We start from the raw sequence: 18487 nt of genomic DNA, 5'->3' as shown, positions 1-18487 counted from the left end.
ATCTAACTATAACTTTCCTTGCATTCTTAAGAGTCTTGATGCTAACCCAGTAAGATTAGTCATTCTTAACCTTACACATGCAGTCTGTTTGTTCTTACTATGTTGTCAGAGTGCAGGTATATGTGTGCCTACAGTTAGTCTGAATCTAATTCAAATATTATTTTCCACCTGTGATTCTTGCATTAAACAGTTAACGTTTAAAAATCATAATATTTTTCTCCTTATTTGCTAACCTTTGTCCTTTACACCATACAGCATGTGCTTAATGTTCTTAAGGGGTGCTTGGCAGTAGCTCCAGTTCTGCTTCCAAACATACAAGGAGCTGCCTTTGTTTTGTTATTAAGAATGTCAACAACAGGTATAAATGTGAATGGCAGTGTTATTTAGTCAAGTAAGTGCACATCCTGAAGGTGATGTTGAAATTTCCATTGAAATGAATAGTTATCTCGAAGTGATTTCTGCCACATTCTAAGATCTGCACAAACATACCAACAGTGGAAACTTCTCTGATTTGGTCTGTCTGCTCAAAACAGGTCTTATCTTTTCTGGGTTCTTAAATGTCATATTTGCCTTTTCTGTTATATCCTGTTTATTCTATGGATGCTTTATTTTCTTGATGGAAACATGTGGGTATTGTAGGTTTTTTTTATTTAAAGTTACATGAGCTAGAGTTATGTGCTAATATGGACAGTATTTGAAATTGTGAGAATTAATGCTCTAACCAGGTGGTTATATCTTTAACATTTGTGATCCACATTGAAGATTCACTTCCCTGTCAGGCCTTATATGGTCCATTTAAAATCACTGGGTTTCTTATACTAAACCGGATTTGGTGTCTTCCCTTCCTCTATTTTCCAATTCCATCTACATACTGACACACACTAGAAACACAGCAACTACAGGATTTCTGTGTCCGTTGCAGAATGTCTTGTTGGCGTTTTCTAAATCCAATTCAGAGAAACAGTTGTGCTGGTTTTCATTAACATGTTATTGGCGTGGTCTTCATCAATGTCATCATCAGTCCACTGCAAGATGAAGGACTCTTCATGGTTCTACCTCAAACCTTCATCTTCAGCTATTCTCATTGACCTTAGTCCGGAATATTTATTGATCATTCCTGTGGTTCCTTGGCTCTGTCACAATCCGTTCTTCTTGTAAAACTGTAGGTCTGATCCCACTGCCATTTTATGCTCTTCTGTCTAATGACATTTTTTTCTACTGTATCTTATTCATAATATGTTCAATTTCCTATGTCTCTTTGCTCTAACATTGAGTCCTTCATTTTTCCCCAAAAGGGGACTTCCACGAAGATTATACAAGTAGTTTTTGTGTGTCTGTTGTGTGCATCATCCAGGTGGATGCTGCACATTGGTGGTGGTGGAGGGGAGTCCCCATTACCTGTAAAGCGCTTTGAGTGGAGTGTCCAGAAAAGCGCTATATACTGTAAGTGTAAGCAATTGTTATTATTATTATTATCAGTATATAAACAGATGAACGAAATACAGGAGGGGAAAACCAAAGACTACAGCAGAAACATACCCTGTACCCTGGGATGTCCCAGGGTTTGCTGTTTTATCAGGGGACTAAGAGACCCCTGGCCTGACAGAGATGAGCCAGTTGCGCATTACTGCTTGGGCAAATCCTGGTCACAGCTGGCCTGTGACATCATAATACCCGAATCACCGAGTTCTCCTAAACAAGCACCTTTAACATGCAAAACACTTTTGGAGCCCCCATACAACTTTGATTTTGGTTGAAACAATTTGAGCTGATCTAACATCAACGAAAGTTTCTTTTAATCTTAAATATGAACAGTTATTGTAATCAATCTACTGTACACACTTCATTTCATAAATATTTACAGCAAATGAAATGCAGATGATGACATATCTTTAAATTATCCATCCGAGGGGATTGTTATGAAAAGCAAACTATAACAGCAGGCAGCTCTTTCTTAAGCTTTGTATTTATATGGAAAGCTCATATTGATTTGTTTTTTGAATTTTTCTTCTTGCAGTGTAAGCATTCCTTTCGATAGATGACCATGAGAAGGAACATCTGCTTTCTTTCACAGTATCTTTTCTTTAGATAATGCCATCACTCTTTAAATTTGCTTTTGGCACACAAAGTGGCTTCCTGAAACTTCACCTGCTTTGCAGTTTCCAGGAGACTCGCCCAGTTTCCAGTTGTGACTGGAGCTGTCCTCAGCAGCCAGAGACTCATGTGGACCTCACTGAGGCAATGGGGTACTTCAGCATGGGCACGGCTCTGTTTTTTCATTGAGGTGCATGCAACACCGCGTAATAAAGTTCAAATTCAAGCTGGCAAATAAATTACGAAAATGTCCAGTTTGAACTAGAAAACCGCAAGGAGATTTGAAGGCTTCCAGGCAAGTAGTTACCCACTTCCTTCTGTAAGTGAACTGCAAGCAAACTGCCATCTTAATTGCAGGATGCCAGTTCTTGTGACAAGTTTAATGGCTTACACGTGCTGGTGTAGCCGCCCTTGTACGACGCTGGTAGGCATGCTGGTCTTTGAACATGAGCAAGATTTATGGCCACTGAGGTAGAAAGGAAGCCCAGTGATGGAGCTGTGCTCCTGCCTGGATAAGCCAGGTTTAATTCTGCTGATGTCTGTTACAAGGAAGCTGTGTGTTTATACAACATTTACACTGACTTGAAAATCCCTTAAGGTTAGTTTGCACTTAGGGGGCTCAAAAGCAGCTGGAATGAAGTTCAAGACATAAATTATGTTTTGTAGCCACACTGTAGTTAACAGGATGTTGTTGCTAATGTTGAGGAACACTGCATTAACTGTTACAAGTGCAGTAACATGGGGATTGAACACCATTCACTGGTTGTGTCAAAAGTGCATTTATGTTGTGTGCTGAGGAAGGCTCTGGGTGCTTTAGAACTGTTTGAAGTAGGGGGGTTTGGGAGGTGTGCTGGGTGTCTGGACTGCACAGTCATGATCATCTAGTTTAATGCATTCACTGGATTCATAAGTGCACTTATGCACATGTGACTGTTGCTTTACTCAGTCCAACAATCATGAGAGCTGAGTGATTTCAGCTTAGAGCACACTCCATCTGTGACAATCTTTCTGCTATGTTTGGCCTTGGGCTTGCTTTGCACTGTGTTTGTTTTCTGTCTTGGCTGAACCAGAAATGTATTAATTACAGAAAGACATGGGAAAAGGTCTAAACTTGCTGGGCTGTTGACTTTCAGAAAAACCGAGGTGAAAGTGTACTGTAGGCTGGGTCATGTGCCAAGGTTCTGAGTTCTGATAGAAAGTTAGAGAAGACAAGTTTAGGATCTAATCTATTAGTCTATGAACTGAAGTGTCAGCCCAAACTCTCAAAGAAAGTCTGAAAATTATTGGTTCCTGTAGACGTTGTGCCTGATATGGGGTTCTGGAACTAATCAGAGAATACTCACTCTTCTGGTCACGTTTTTAAAATAAAATTAGAACTGGCTTTTATTTTTGTTATAATGACAATTTTATTATCTGGAATCGGCAGGTGTGTGTTTTTCACTTCTCAGAACACAGCTATGAACCCACGAATAGGAAAGTATGGGGAAATGTTGGCAGACTCTCCCTTCCTGCCACCTTTGAGCTACACTATCTGTGGAACTCATCCACACCTCACAGGCACCACAGGTCCGTACGAGGGGGTCACTGCTGACTGGAGGAGAGGCCCCACTGAAAGCACCATTTGACTGCAAGCATTCAGGAGGCTGCAATGGTGTCTAAGAGCCAACAGAGCCCTGGCAGAACAATCGCATCGTACTCTTATGTGGCTGTCTGAGAATTGTGCACCGCTGCTTGGATAAGCCTGCTCACAGTTGGCTAATGCCATGATGCAGGCTCAAAACCGCGATCAGAAAGCTCAACCTGCACTTGGGTGGGTGCCTTTACCAGCTGAACCACTCAGGACCCCAGTCTCGACACATCTTAGAGCCATAACAAAATAATGGTTATCATCATGCATCCTCATCACGAAAAATCAAAAACCACTGGGAAAGCTCCTATCCTAAAAGTGATAGTGGATCCCCTCGAATAACAGGCAGAAAGCTGCACTGTTCCTTCATCCTTCAGCATTACCCTTGCTGCAAGGTGATTAATTTGAGGCATTGAAAACATGTACATGATTTGGGGTTGTGCCTTAAGCTATTATCAAAGGAGCAACAGGATGAGGGAGGAAAAAGCACCATTTGCTTTCCGTCTGCTATCCACATATTAATTGGAAGGTTAATATTTGAACAAGATGTTCAGTGCGTAAGCAGGTTGTTTTCCTGGTCTGCACCAGAGCGTCAGACACGTTTGCAAGCTATGTTTACACTCATGAAAGGAGACTGATTTAGATCCAACCAGTAGCAACTGAACCGCTGAAAATCATTGGTTCCTGTAGATGTTGTGCCTGATATGTGGTTCTGCAACTAATCAGAGAATACCCACTCTTCTTGACACAGCCTTAAGGATTTTAATGTTCTTTATTTAGTCCTCTGCTCTGGCCAACAAGATGTGCAAAGGCAAGCTGTTACAGTAACTAGGAATTAAACTCAGATAAGATGGAGTTACCCCATCTTCAGCTCTGCTTTTGTCAAGCCAGCTTCCTTTCTGCCTTATTTTCCCTCTTCCCGTCACTGCTACAGTATGTGACAGTTTCTTCTGAAACTCTTCTTCTGAAAACCAAATCCTGTTTTGCATAGGGGCTGTCTTGTCTTACGGAGAATCATGTGTGACGCCATAAACACGTTTGTCCAGTTTGCTCAGCTGGAGTTGAGAACAGCAAACTCAGATTAACCTGTCAGAGGGAAGCCTGTCCATTCTGAGAACGTGAGAAGCAGGAAGAATATGTTTTTTTTATTACTGTGGAGACCAGGTTACATTGTCGGTGTGTGTGAGGTGGCATTTAGGAACAACCTCTGTACAACTAACAATTAAAGACCATAACTCTAGCAAAAACACAAAAGTAAATCAAATATTACAATGTAAATGTATTGAAATACCATATTAAATATAGGATGTGAACCAACCACCACTTAACTGAACACTTAAAAAAATGTATTGGAATCATGATCAGATAATCCTGTTTAAGGTCCTGCAACAGTAATACTATTCCTGCAGAGCCATACAGACAGGGCCAAACCTTGCACTGCCTGTTCCTCATTAGAATAAAAATATTTGAAATTTACGGGCTGAGTCAGTGAGACAGTCTCCCTCCTTTTTCTTGGACTTCAGTTTACTTTGGTTCAAATTTTGGATAATCTGCATATTTTCTCTGGCACCTCACTGGATTTTCTCAAATCCAGAAGAGCAGGATGTGTAGATTGAAGCTAAATCTCTTTAGCAAGCCTAGTTAAAGTCAAATATTCCCCTACATTTTTACTTAATTAGGTCTTTCCGAGTGCAAATAATGAGGGTCTTTCTGCGTCATCTCCTTTATTGTGTGTGCTCTTGGAAATTGATCTTGGGGAGTGTGCCATTTAACTGAGCAATCCAGAAGACGTTGCTCCTGAAATAAAATGATTTGGCTTTGGGAATTGCAAAAGGTTTTGTTGCATCACTTCCTTCTCAAGCATAATTTACAACATGCCAGGTCTACTCACAGATTTAAATATATTGGTTTCTTAGTTGACTTTCAAAGCACATTGAAATTATGCACCATGCATAATTGCACCATTATGTCTCTTGCCATCCTGTGCTGATCCTACAGTACCATTGGTGCTGAAGAGAATGGGATAGGGCTCAGCATTGTATATGATCAGCAAAAAAATAATATATATCATAGGCTATTAGTTGCTTACATTGAAATAACCTATCTACAAACTGATCTTTCATTCTTATGCACATTCTTCAACTGCAGTGCAGATAACTGTAATGTGCTTGTGGTCCTGCAACAAAGATCAAAGATCAAGGTCCTGAAAACCAGAAGCTCTAGAACTGTGTGGATCAGTATATCCGGTAAGATTTTTACTTGACTTTTGTAAATGATATACATCCAAGGTGGATACAGACAAATATTTACTTGCAATCGGGCAGAAATGGAAAATAAAGACTAAAGCAGCAGCTAACCACCTCAAAGTCTTCTGTTAAAGATCAATATTTGCCTTGGCTGCAGTGTTGAAATCCAATTGCAAAAATATCTGTCCCACTCAGTATTGTTCTCAGACATCCATTGCAGTTCACCAGGCCACTGATGGTTACCTCTGCAGAAAGAATTACGGAGGCACAAGTTCTTTTTACACTGGAAAAAAAAAAGGAATTATGAATCTACAGTATGTATTTATCATCATTTTTTAAAGAGATTCCTTCCGCATTGGGGAGTCTAAGAAAATAACATTTACCAATGTCATCTAAATGTTTCTTGTTTTTATTTCTGATTCACTTCATTCTTTACTGTTCTTTTGTTGAAAAAATGTACAGTACTTTATTGTCAGTTCCATTGCAATATTCTGTCTATCCCCTCTCCTCCCAAATTAAAATGTAAGAATAATGTGAGGATGACAAACTTCTGTTCTAGGAGTGAACATTATCATTTTTTTCTGCACTCTCTCTCTTGTGCCCCTTATCAAGGTGGATTTTGTTTAAAGGTTAGATATCACTGCACTCCTTTTTCACAAATGTAGCACAAATCTCAGCTTAAAAAACAGTTCTGGTAGCAGTTTGCTTAATATGTCCTTATCCTCTTTCTGTTGTGGTTTTGGCTTGATTACTATATCGTCCTGCAGATGTCTGGCAGGACAGATAGTGAATTGATTTAAAGCAATTTTCATCCACTGGATGGTTTGCCAAGCAAGATAGGATTTACCCTTCGTGGCAGGGATCCTGAATAGCAGTCTGCAGCAGCCACAGAGATTTCTGGTTTTCCTTCCATCTCAATTTCCCATCGTTTCAAAACAAACTAGTGATTTTCTTAATTTGGACAAACTGTGTTCAACTTTTCTTTTGGTTGTTTTTGTTGATTTATAGGTGTATTTAAAATACAGCTCCTATAAAACACACAGGGCCATATGTCTTTTTGGCCCGAAGAACTGGAAAAAATAAGTCCAGTTAATCAAAGTTCATTTATGTAACTGGGAGCACCAGTGGCAAGAACAACCCAGAAGATTAAAGGTTTGGGAGTTTCAATTCCCCCAGCCGTGAATCAGAGCCAGCTGAAATGACACCGTCCACACACAGGCATGTCTGTGTGATGTCTGATCGGAACAAAGACACAGAAAGTCTATTACAGGACTGATCACTCTCCCAGTTTTACTGGCCAGTGATCTGACTCTGTATCAGCCCAGGACCCTTAGGTGTGAATGGTTTCCGCTCCAGTTCCATCGTTCCTTCTTTCCTCTCTTCATCTTTAGCATTTAATACAATTGCATATACATTCCTCTGCAAGGCGAATTTTAGAAGTCACTCCCTGTGTCATTTCAAGATGTTCTCTTCTCATTTTACTGTATCTGGTAACTGAAAACTGAAAAGGTAATTTGTCAGTTGGTCTTCTGGAGTCGTTGGCTTTTATATTGGCAACTGGGTGGAGCCCATGTATAAAATTAATAAAAAAAAACAAACAAATTCTCCGTGTGTTTTGCCAATGATTCAAGAAGTCTCTCCACTAGCCCACTGAACATGTGCCGGAAAGATGGGGGTTTGCACAATCCGATCAGGAAGCTGGATAATTCTCCTGCTTTCTCCCTGTTTTATGGAGCAGAATCGGGAGTTACAACCAGGAGTCTGAACTCACAGTGCAAGTTGTGAACATCTTATAGCCTTTTAAGCTGTGTATTTTCCTATTTAATTTGCTTCTCTCTCTTTTTGACTGTTGTGTTGCTCAGTGCTCGTGTAGATATTGGTATGTCAATAGAGAACAGTCTGATTGCAGGAGCAAATAGCAATTGATAAAAAGTTTCCACTAAGGGGAGTAGGAGGTCAAATGAAGGCACGCTTTCGGTCATGCACAAATTACATGGTTTAGCCAGCCAGTGAGAAAAAGCTCACACTTCAGTATATCTTCTCACATATACAGTAGTTTACAGTTCTCAGGGCAAAATTCAGATGCATGTTTAAGGCCCATGGAAGGAAATTTGTGTTGGGCCAAGTGGTACTGTGATATGTGTGCTGCCATTTCCATTGTCCATTCTGATTTCATTATGAAGCTAAGGATGGTAAAAAGTCTAATAAAATAGAGCTTCTGTTTAGGTCAAATAACGCAGTATACTTCCAGAATGCTGTGATTGGAATAAATGGAATTTAAAAAGGGATGGAAGCTTAAAAAACTTTAGAATCCATTCGAGGATTCTGGGATCATCCAGCTACAGACCAATGACAGAGAATTCTTCACTTCTTGCTTTGTTTATTCAGCGTGCCCCTTCCAACATGACACCTATCGCACCCTGGATTGTCCTTGTCCTTCTATCCGTTTTACAAATGACTTAAGAAGCAAAAACGGAAAGGTATATGTAATAGTTTAGTAGAAATATAACTGCTGTTATAAGGCCTAGAATCAGGAAGAATAATAACTGCAGAAAATGGCAGAAACGCGTTCAAAACGGAAAGCTGTCAACAGAAGGTGGACGTAGTTGTGGAGGTGGTATAAAATTGTACAGTTCTCTTTCAAGGAGCAGGTATTCTCTTACTGCAGTGCAGATGCCTGGCCACAATGATACTGGAAGACGGGAGCATGAATCTGTTCAAGGCTAGACCAACAAGCTGCATTAACCCAGACCTGTCTCTCTCTTCTCTCTCTCCTGTTCTAATTCCAGCTGGTCAGTGCACCACCCTCCTGCTGTCCCCAGTGTGGCCATCTTTAGCCTGAACGTAATCCAGTTGACCCCCCAACCCCCCCCCAGCCGTGCCCAGCTCAGCAGTCTCCCATGGCAACCAGCAGGTAATACCGTCATCTGGATTAGTTTGATCCACTCTGCAGTATGTGCCCTGAAACAGGTATTCTCTGGCCCACTTTGTAAAGCTGTTTCTGCCAACTGGTTTTTAGATGCAAATGTTTCACAACTGCAAGAAGACAGGAGCTGCTACTCGGTCGTTTTTTTTTCTTCAGTCTGTCTCTTGCTTTCTCAATCTCTCTGTCTCGCTAGAGGATAGATGGCGGTAATATTACAAATACGGTTGTTGCGAATGTCTCTCCCAAGAAGTACATACGGGTAGAGGGCGGTACTGTATGGTCGCACAGTTCCTGGGTCCTGGGTTTGATTCCAGGCTGGGGTACCTAATGTGTGGAGGCTGGATGTTCTTCTCCTGTTCACTGGGGTTTTGCTGGGAATTCTGGTTTCCTCTCTCCCCCCAGAGGTATGCTGTATAGGTTATGTCTGCTGCAATCAAGGTGCATGCTTCGCAGTTCATTGAAAGATGCAATCTTTATAGCAGGACCTCACTACTGCCTCCCATAACACCTTTCCTCAGTGCATCTGCGTTCTTAGTATTTTTACATCTCGTTTATCTTGTCTGTTTATCTTGTCGCTGTACTATTGGGAATAGGGTAATTGTGAAATGCAAACATTAGTGTTCTTACACTGAAGATTCAGTGCTCTGTTAGTGTGTAAATAAGTAATACTGGGTGTTTTTCTAAATCATGGGAAAGAACGGGAAGGTTTTATTACAACTCATATAATCCAAAGTTAAGGGAATTGCACATTCAGTTTACGAATTATCACCTTACGACTGTTTTCAAGAAATGAATTATATTTGTAAATCAAGGGATAGGCGTGTCTGTTGATGGCTTCTGCAGTTTTATTTGTTATGATCCATATACAATATTAGATATGTCAACACTTGTCCCAAAATGCCACAACCTTCAGGTTTCATAGAGGTTTCAGCCAGTGGTTTAAAATGATATTGATTTAGACTGAATGGCCAGAATTTGGTCCAACTAAGAAACCAAACATTTGGAATTGAAAACCTCACACCCTGCGGCTCTCTGGTGAAGCCTTGAGTCACTCTCTTAGAAACATACGCTGCAGAAACACATGTAATTCTTCTGATATATCACTGCTTTACTAGAAGCGATTCACCTCAGCTCTGTGTGACAGAATGTCACCAAGTCTTGATGGAGAAATGGATATCTGCTGCTGTCAGCCAGAGCTGCGTGACATTCGCTTTTGAGAGGCAGGAGAGTGAATACAAAGGATCCCATCAGCAAAAAAAGACCCTGAAAAGCAGTGTGGATTTAGGGGTTAGAGTGACCTCTGACGTGCTGCAGCAGGGATGGTGGATATTGCCATAGTTACCCCTCCCTGTGATGACGTGGGGCAGCTTCAATCCTCAGTTTAATTTTCTTCCCAACAAGTAGAGCTGCTGTTCGCATGAAAGCAAAGGTCACTCCAGCTTCCAGGATGGAAGAAGAGCTGCAGAGAAGTGAATGGAGCATGAGGGGGAAGGTGAAAACATAGGAGGGAGTGTAGAATTGGATTCAGAGAATTGAGATGCGTCGTTGATGGATCATTACAGTAAAAGACTTTTCTCTAGTCTCACTTTGGTACAGGAGATACGGAACTGTTAACCGTTTCAGAGTTGTTTCTCTGGCCGTAATAATCTCTCTCTGCTTGTTACTTTAAATTCTTGTATTATATGTGAGTGGAAGTGTATTCTATTCATGGGGATCCCTGCTTGTCCCATAATGCCCATCTAACTAATGTATACAGTACCTGTGCGTGCCATCTGTCACTAGTACTATCTTGATGAAGGCTCTGGGCTTTCTCTGTGTTGCTAATTTCCCTCCAGGTGCTAGATCTTTGATCCTATGAACCCTCTTGAGGTGATGATGGCATAAATCTAGAATTGATACAGTATGATTGCTCAGCATCTCCCATCCAGCTCAATATGAAATCTGCAACATTGGGACATTTACCTTATTGTTTTTCATGCAAGCTCTTCCTTTGCGCAGTCGTTTTGGTCATGAAAGGAAGAAACTTAGATATCTTTTTGCATTCTTTCTTTTCCTGAGCCAGCCAACAGGCGAGTTTAATGAATTTATCCCCTCCTCCAAAAATATTTTTTTTAAATGGAAAGGGACTGATGAAACAGAGAGAGAAAGTTCTGTGCAGGCATCCGGCTCCTTGCCCAGCCTGGAAACGTTTGTTTTGCACAAAGCGATCCACTGTGCACATACAATATCTGTGCACTGCCAGTGAACTTGCACCCAGCAAGGAGACTCCCTGCCAGCTGCTACCTAGGGATACCATCTTAATTATCTTCCTGTGACGCCACTACCTGGTGCTAACTGACATACCCAACAACACTAATTACCCTGCACTCACTGACCCCAGGGTGAACTCACACCATCCAAAGGGATTTTCCATTAGTTCTTCTTGGACAGGATTCCCATTATTTCCTTTGGGCTGCTGGAATCTCATATGGCTGCAATAAATCTGCTTTCCAACTTAAAAGTGCAGCTGAAAGATGTTTGGTTTGCCCCCGATGATCCCCTTTTTCTCTCTCTTTTGCGAAAATGGGAGACAGGGATAGAATAACAATCAAAAAAGCCCCAAGGACAGTGTGCTGTCAGTTTGTTGCTGGGACTTCTCCAGATTTGGTTGTGCATTTGAGAGAAAGAAAACCTCTCAGCTTGCCATTGAAAAATGCCTGCATGCACTGTGGCAATGACAAGTTTGTTTGCCCATTCCGGGCACTCTACTGAATATTTTGGGTCTAAATTATCTTGGCATAAAATCAATTAAAACAATATACAATATGATTGTTACAAATGTAGAATGGTTTCTTCAGCTGGGGCACTGAGTCATATTGGTAAATGTCCAACTACTAATGTAGATAACTGCTTTGGTCTAACTGTAGGTATATATGTTTTTTTTACAAATTCTATACTGTAGAATATAAATTCAATGGTGTGCAAGATAACTGATTTGATCACCAAATACTAGGCCCTGGCATTTATTGCAACTGCGTCACAAGAGAGGAGGGAGCACTAATGAGTATTTTGCTAATTACTGCGTCCTGCAGTTCTAAAATGAGCAACTTTTACACCTCTGTGGTGTAACAAGGACCAGTGCCTACTGTGTCATTGATACTCAAGGCCAAGCTGTACTTGTATGCCGAGCTGTAGTGTATGTGCCTTCTCCATCCTGTGCTTGGCATTAGTGTTGCACGATATTGTATCTTCGTGCAAAGTCAGCCCATTTTCTTACAAGAGGTCAAGTGACAAAGGCCTAGGGGGTGTTACAGGCGTAAGGCTGATGGGGAGAAGGAATGTAAAAATGTGTGCCAATTGATTTTTCTCAGGTCAGGTTTCTGTAAAGATATGAATTTAAAAAGATTTAAGGAGAATAGTATTGCCATGAGACGTTGTCACAGCACAGCCAACAACGACATACAACTGCGTTCCTTTCAGATAAAAATCAGACCATTTTTTATATTTTTGGCATTCTGTGGTGGTTTTCATTGTGATGGAAAGGCTTCTGGAAGGTTTCTGGGGATCTCTGGCAATATTGATTCAGGGATGGTGTTTTGAACAAAAGTGCTTACTTGGATGCTTAGAGCACAGGCTGGGTTTTGTGATCCAGTCAAGCCACCGGCCTGTAAGGAACCATAAGGAGGAGGCATGCAATTGACAGAGCACCACCGGAGCAGTGGTGGGATTTGCTGGCAAAGGCTCTCTCAGCTTTCTGGCACATGGCAGCTGATATAAGCTGCTGAGCACCTGTCGGCTTGCAATGATGTCAGCAAAAGACATGCTGCTCCTCCAATCGATGCTTACTCTCCTGTTAGGCACTGTGGAGCTCACAGCATGTCAAATGTTGAATGACTCTACAGGAGAAGGAGTTGGAGCATGTGCTGTATGGGTCTCATTCCTTCCTGTGACAGAGCAGCTGTTTCTCTGCGCTTCCCTATAATCCCACCACCCCTGGACACATCTACACATATTTAGATGTGACTCACAGAACTTTAGGAATTGTGAGGAGTTTCTATACAAGAGATAGGACCCTTGCAAGCCCTACACACCCAACATTATCAGCTACCGTCACAGGAACTGCTGGGGCGATCTCAGCTAAAACCTCAGAAGATGTGCAGACTACAATCTGATCTGGGAGCAGCCAAGAACACTAGCTGTGTGTAAAAATTCTGGAGCAAGACCTTCACCAGTTTCATTTGCCTGCAGACGCCTGATGATATTCATTTGATCTACCTAGTAGTTCTTATGAAAAGTGCTTCAGTATTCAACCATGCTTGAATCATCATCACCTATAAACAAAGATATTCTATTCAGGTTGGAAACTGTCCTGTACATTATATAATATTACTGTATAACACATGTACTGTATTATAGTGCCTTCCCCACCATGTTTATATGAAGATAAAATATCTCCAATCTGTCTTATTTTTACACAGACGATTAGTACTTGTAGCTGACTTGGTAACTTCAGAGGGGCAAAACTAGAACCTCGAAAAGAACCTAAAAAACAGAGTCTTTTCATATAAACGACTTGTAAATTCTATATAAAAGCAATTTATAATTGGTATTGTTTAGTGGGGAATGATTTAGACAGAACAAGATATAGCGCAGTGCATAAGGAGTATGATTGGAAAGCACCTGGGTAATGCCTGGTAGTGTCAGCTAAGTCTTTATATCTTTTAAATGGATTTCAACTTAACTTGAAATAAATGTTCCTGCCGTTCCAACTGGCAATGGCAAGAATACATTCTTTTAACCAGCACATCCCAAAAAATCCAGAAGTGCTTTACTGTGCTGCTAAATACCAGAATTCATGGCAATGAAAAAAAGATATGAACTAGTTAGCGGATATTTGTTACGACTTAATTTTTTTTCTGTAATGTTGGCAGTGCTGTTTTCTTTCAGATGCAAACAAATAATCTTATAACTTTAAAATGTATTGAATTAACATGAGACATGATAATGCTTTTTTTAAATAAGCAGCAAGTTTAAGAGAATTTATTAAATGTGTTGTTAACTATGATTCATCACAATAGCAACAACACTGACATGGGCATTGAGGAATTACATTCATCTATACAGCCCAAGATTCTTGTAATGAACCCAGAATATTGAATGGTATTACCAGGTCTGTAAAATATAAAACTACTACTTTTAGTAATTTCTCAGGCAGTAAATGTTAAGGGGTTAGAAATCTAATGAAATCTTTGTGGGGCATTCCGATGCAGGATGTATAATGATGTCTGATGCTTATATAAAGGAGAAATGCGATGAGTGATTAAAGAAAGAGATTGGGAAGGAATGTTCAATAACAGTGTAGCATGAAAGCTGTATTTTGTCAGAAAACTAAACCAATGAAATGTGGGCGTTTCATTTCCTATCACTTCATTCCTATTTCTTGTCCATATGCCATGAATCCTTAAACGAACTCTGGCACAACCTCTTTCTCTTGGCTATAACAAAACCTGATAAGACAATAAAAAATACTAAGCAGGCTGCGTTATTGTGATAAAATGTTGCATTATAGAGCAATTTCTGTAGGCACTGTATTCTGAGAGGAGAAAACCAAGAGGTACTAAGCAAAATGTTCCACTTGCCAAACGAACGCTGTGTGTAATACTCACAAGGTGGTCATGCTTAACTGTGATATTGCTCTTATAACGTTAAAGGAGATTTAATTAAAGTCACTCAGAGTGAGTGACTTCAGAGTAAAAGGATATAATGAAAGGAAATAACAGTCTTGCTGCCCTGTAAATCTCTGCAAATCTCCTACAAGTTCTTGTCACCATCTGTCAATGGACAGTTCCCATTCAGAGTCTCAGCAGTGTCACAATACCCTTCAGATCCTATACTGCTTAAAGTCATTGGTTTTAATCTCTGGGTCTAAGCGCTTGCACTGCCCATTGGTGTCACTCCAGTAATTAGGACAGACAGCACCTCTCTGCTCCGGCTCTGAAGACCCACTGATTAAATGTTAACATGTTAATGGGTAACATGGGAGTATAATCAATTATTGATGTTTTAGCTATGGAAGATGTAATTATAACTGAGCACCAAAACCTCTGTGGTTTACACAGTGTGTACTTTAGTTAGGGGGCTACAAAATGAAAATATTTCCTTTCTATATACAGTATATATATATATTTTTTACTTCAGGCTTGTAGTATTATTTAGGGTACTTTGAACACAATAAAATGACCCAAGATTTAGTTTATCCATGAACCAAACTGCAGAGATTCTTCAAAATAAAAGATGACAAACGTTTTTACTTACCTTTAGAATTTATTAGAATTCTCTCAGTCATGAAAAATGAGCTTCTTCAAAAGGACAGTAACAATATCCCACTGAACAAAGGAAAAAATAGGGCTCATCTACAGATAGAGCTGTATGTCTTTGATGAGACAGACTTTTTATTTATGTCCTACATCCAATTTTTTATAAAGTTATATAGACTTCTTATAGATATTACTGGGAGTTATTACAATTTGTTCTTTTTCTGGAGAATTCTAGGAATGTGCCACAATGAACAGAGGTGAGATAGCTACAGTAAGACTATTACTGCTAACATTGGGAACCTAATGAAATCTATACTGTATATATGATTTTTGCAGTTGCCTTCCCTTTTCATTCTTTTAACCATTGTTGTGTTGCTGGTTTTCCATGATTTCAAGCTTTTACATATAACGTCAAATGTCTGAAGTTAAATCAGCAAACCTTCTGATGCAATATGCTGGAGTTTAAAGGTGCTAGGTGCCTGGGATCTCAGTGTGATTTAAACTCCAGTCTTCTCAGAATTCCTATTTTCACTCCTCTGCTTGCTTTCATCTACATTTCTAAATTTCCAAGCTTAAATCTTCCAGCTGGTAGAGGCATACGGTTCTGCCCTGACCTTCTTAATGAAATATACGGTATACATGAAAAAATGTTTTGAAAAAAAAGATATAGATTATTGCAGCTTTGAGCCAGACTGCATCTTGGTTTACAGATGTTCCTCTGCTTGGCAGTGCTGATGCTATCTGCTTTATTTTTTTCTCCAAAACACATTGCAGTCCATTCACCATATGTTTCTGAGAGGAGGGACTGTACACAGATAGAAAGCGTTGTGTAAAAAGATAATTTCCTGACCCTTTGTAGCACAATTGCAGTTCCAGCAGTGGAAAGGAAGTTTCAATACTTGTCTTCACTGTGGAAACTCAAAGTGAAGCTTGACTGTTTAACAGGATGGTTTTATGAGATGAGATGCCATGAAAAACATTCAGATCCTGGCAATAACCTCTCGAACAGATTGTCTTCACTGATGCATTCAGCACACACCATACTATAACCCTCTTTTAAAGGATAAGTTTCTTCTGATTTGAAAACTAATATATACTTACTAAAAATACATATACTGTACTCTGAACAAAACTAAATTATATACATTGGTTTGGTTTTTTTTTTGTCATTGTTCAGTGTGGTTTTCCTCTATGTTGTTTTGTAGTAGTTTTACATGTGAAATGGTCTCATTGTACAAATCGTCATTATCTGATCTGAGTGTCACATTGGATAGAGGGGTCTAGCAAATAAATAAAATGAAATGCATTTGATGGTGCGCAAAATGAATGTAACACGGACTTAATCGAATGTAAAAAAAATCAGATAAATGAATCACAGATGTGAACAAAAGCACTGATCAAATGGTAGATTTTCAGTATGGAAGGCGGCACACCGGCCAATTGAAAAGCATTACAAATGGTAATGTCGTTTGTACTTAAAATGGCTTTATCTGTTCTCAAAAATAGATAAAGAAAAAATCATTACAACGGCAATATCAGGTAAGACCTCCCCTGAGCACACAATCAAAATTCCTTGAAGGTTCTGACAAAGCTACCCCAGTGGATTTCTTCAGCATGAACTAGAGGGCGTAAGTGGAAACTGTGGAAGTTCATTTACATATACAGTATAAGTGTTAGTGGGATCAGGAGGGGGTGCTCATTCTGTGGTCTGTGTGGGTCCCAAGGCCCGAGTATAGTGATGGGAAAACTATACTGTTAGAAGCTGATGTCCTGACTCTCTGTGGTCTTTAAAAATCCCAGGGCACTTTGTAAAAGAGTAGGGATGTTAAACCCAGTGTCCTGACCACATTTCTCCCCTGGTCTTTATCGATCAATGCCTCCTAATACTCCCCATCTTTGAATTAGTTTACTACTCTGTTCTTCTCCTCACTGATATCTAATGTGTGGTGAGCTCACCGGCGCACTTTCACCAGGTGATTTAAAAGCGAGAACGGCGTCAGGTGCCTCTTTACCCAACATGTTTACATGTTGTGGGATTATGGATCTGAAGTGACCCATCCACCTAGTCGAGATGATTCTGTGGCTTCTATCCAGAAATGGCTGGATGAGGTTCTTGAAATAATTGAGCACTAATTACCATATGGGCTCCTGTCATTTGAAACGTTTATTATATTCTAACATTAACACAATCCTTGCCGGCCTGACAAACAGACCTCATCAGCCTCTGGACAGGCTGCTGTGGGATGTTCCTCCACTCTTCCTGTGCTGCTTCAGCTAGCTGGTCAAGGCGGACTGGTTGTCTTTTGTTATTGGCATTGGACTTTGGTCCCACTTATTGTTCAGCAGGAAGATTGGCCTCAGCCTCTTGCCAAAGTCAGTCTTGTGTTAGGTGAATCCTAACACACATGACTGAAATTCCACCCTCTCACCAGCTGGCTTGAACATCGCAATAGTCACACATACATTGTCTCCTGTCAGGTCTTTTAAGGGTGAAATGGCATTCATCTGTGAATAAAACTCTTCACCAGTCTCTTAGCTTCCGTCTCACATGTTCTATGGCCCACAGGAGACAGCAATTTAGTCTCTCAGCTGTCAACATTACTCCTGAGCAGCTTCTGAGCGTGCATACTATTTTTATTCTGGCTGAGTTGCATTCATTCTGCTGATGAGCAGGTTATCTTTCCTGGAATTTCTCATGCGGTAGCTGCTGAGGCTGAAAACAATTACGCAGATGGATCCCAAGAATGAAATGAAGCTGGACTGGTACTGCCCATCAAAGTGCCAGTTTCCCTGCTGATTCCCTAGGCAGCAGCTCTACCAGATGGGCAACCTTCAATCCTGACAACGGCACCCAGGTGATCTTCGGTATTCAAGCTGGCAGGCTTCCAGTATATCTTTTGCAGTTCTTGCATTAATCGAGATCACTTTTTAAATAACTATACCAATTATAAATTAATTCATAGTTGTATTTTTGACAACCTAATTACTGAACACTGAGCACCTGTTGCATCTAGGAATTTACAAGCCTCATGGAATCTCAGAAAATAACACCACCAATAAACACACCTGTCCGTTCATTCACTATTTGAAATGTCAATAATATTGTCCTTCTTGTGGGCTATTTATGTAGAATTTATTGCACTTTCATTAAGTATTTCAAATACATTAATTGTTTAAACACTGTAAAATAATTCAATAAATGTGTATTTAAGATTAATCATTATACTTAATGACATAAGGATTGTAGTTTGCACTGCAAAATCACTGCTTATTTGGGTTACTCAATAATGATCATTAT

General features: G+C 40.1%; 1 protein-coding gene across 2 annotated transcripts in view; it reads left to right on the top strand.

Moving 5' to 3' along the window:
• Positions 1–18487, top strand: part of tcea3 (transcription elongation factor A (SII), 3) — a 77427-nt gene that overhangs the window by 27590 nt on the left and 31350 nt on the right. For both annotated transcript variants that reach the window (XM_069195458.1, XM_069195459.1), the window contains exon 2: positions 8757–8881. The gene's annotated coding sequence lies outside the window, so the exon portion shown is untranslated. The remainder of the gene's footprint in view (positions 1–8756; positions 8882–18487) is intronic.

This window comes from Lepisosteus oculatus, chromosome 11, assembly GCF_040954835.1.
Source record: "Lepisosteus oculatus isolate fLepOcu1 chromosome 11, fLepOcu1.hap2, whole genome shotgun sequence".
Classification (NCBI taxonomy): domain Eukaryota; kingdom Metazoa; phylum Chordata; class Actinopteri; order Semionotiformes; family Lepisosteidae; genus Lepisosteus; species Lepisosteus oculatus.
Note: the sequence above shows the minus strand (reverse complement) of the source record. Positions and strands in the feature narration are given on the sequence as shown.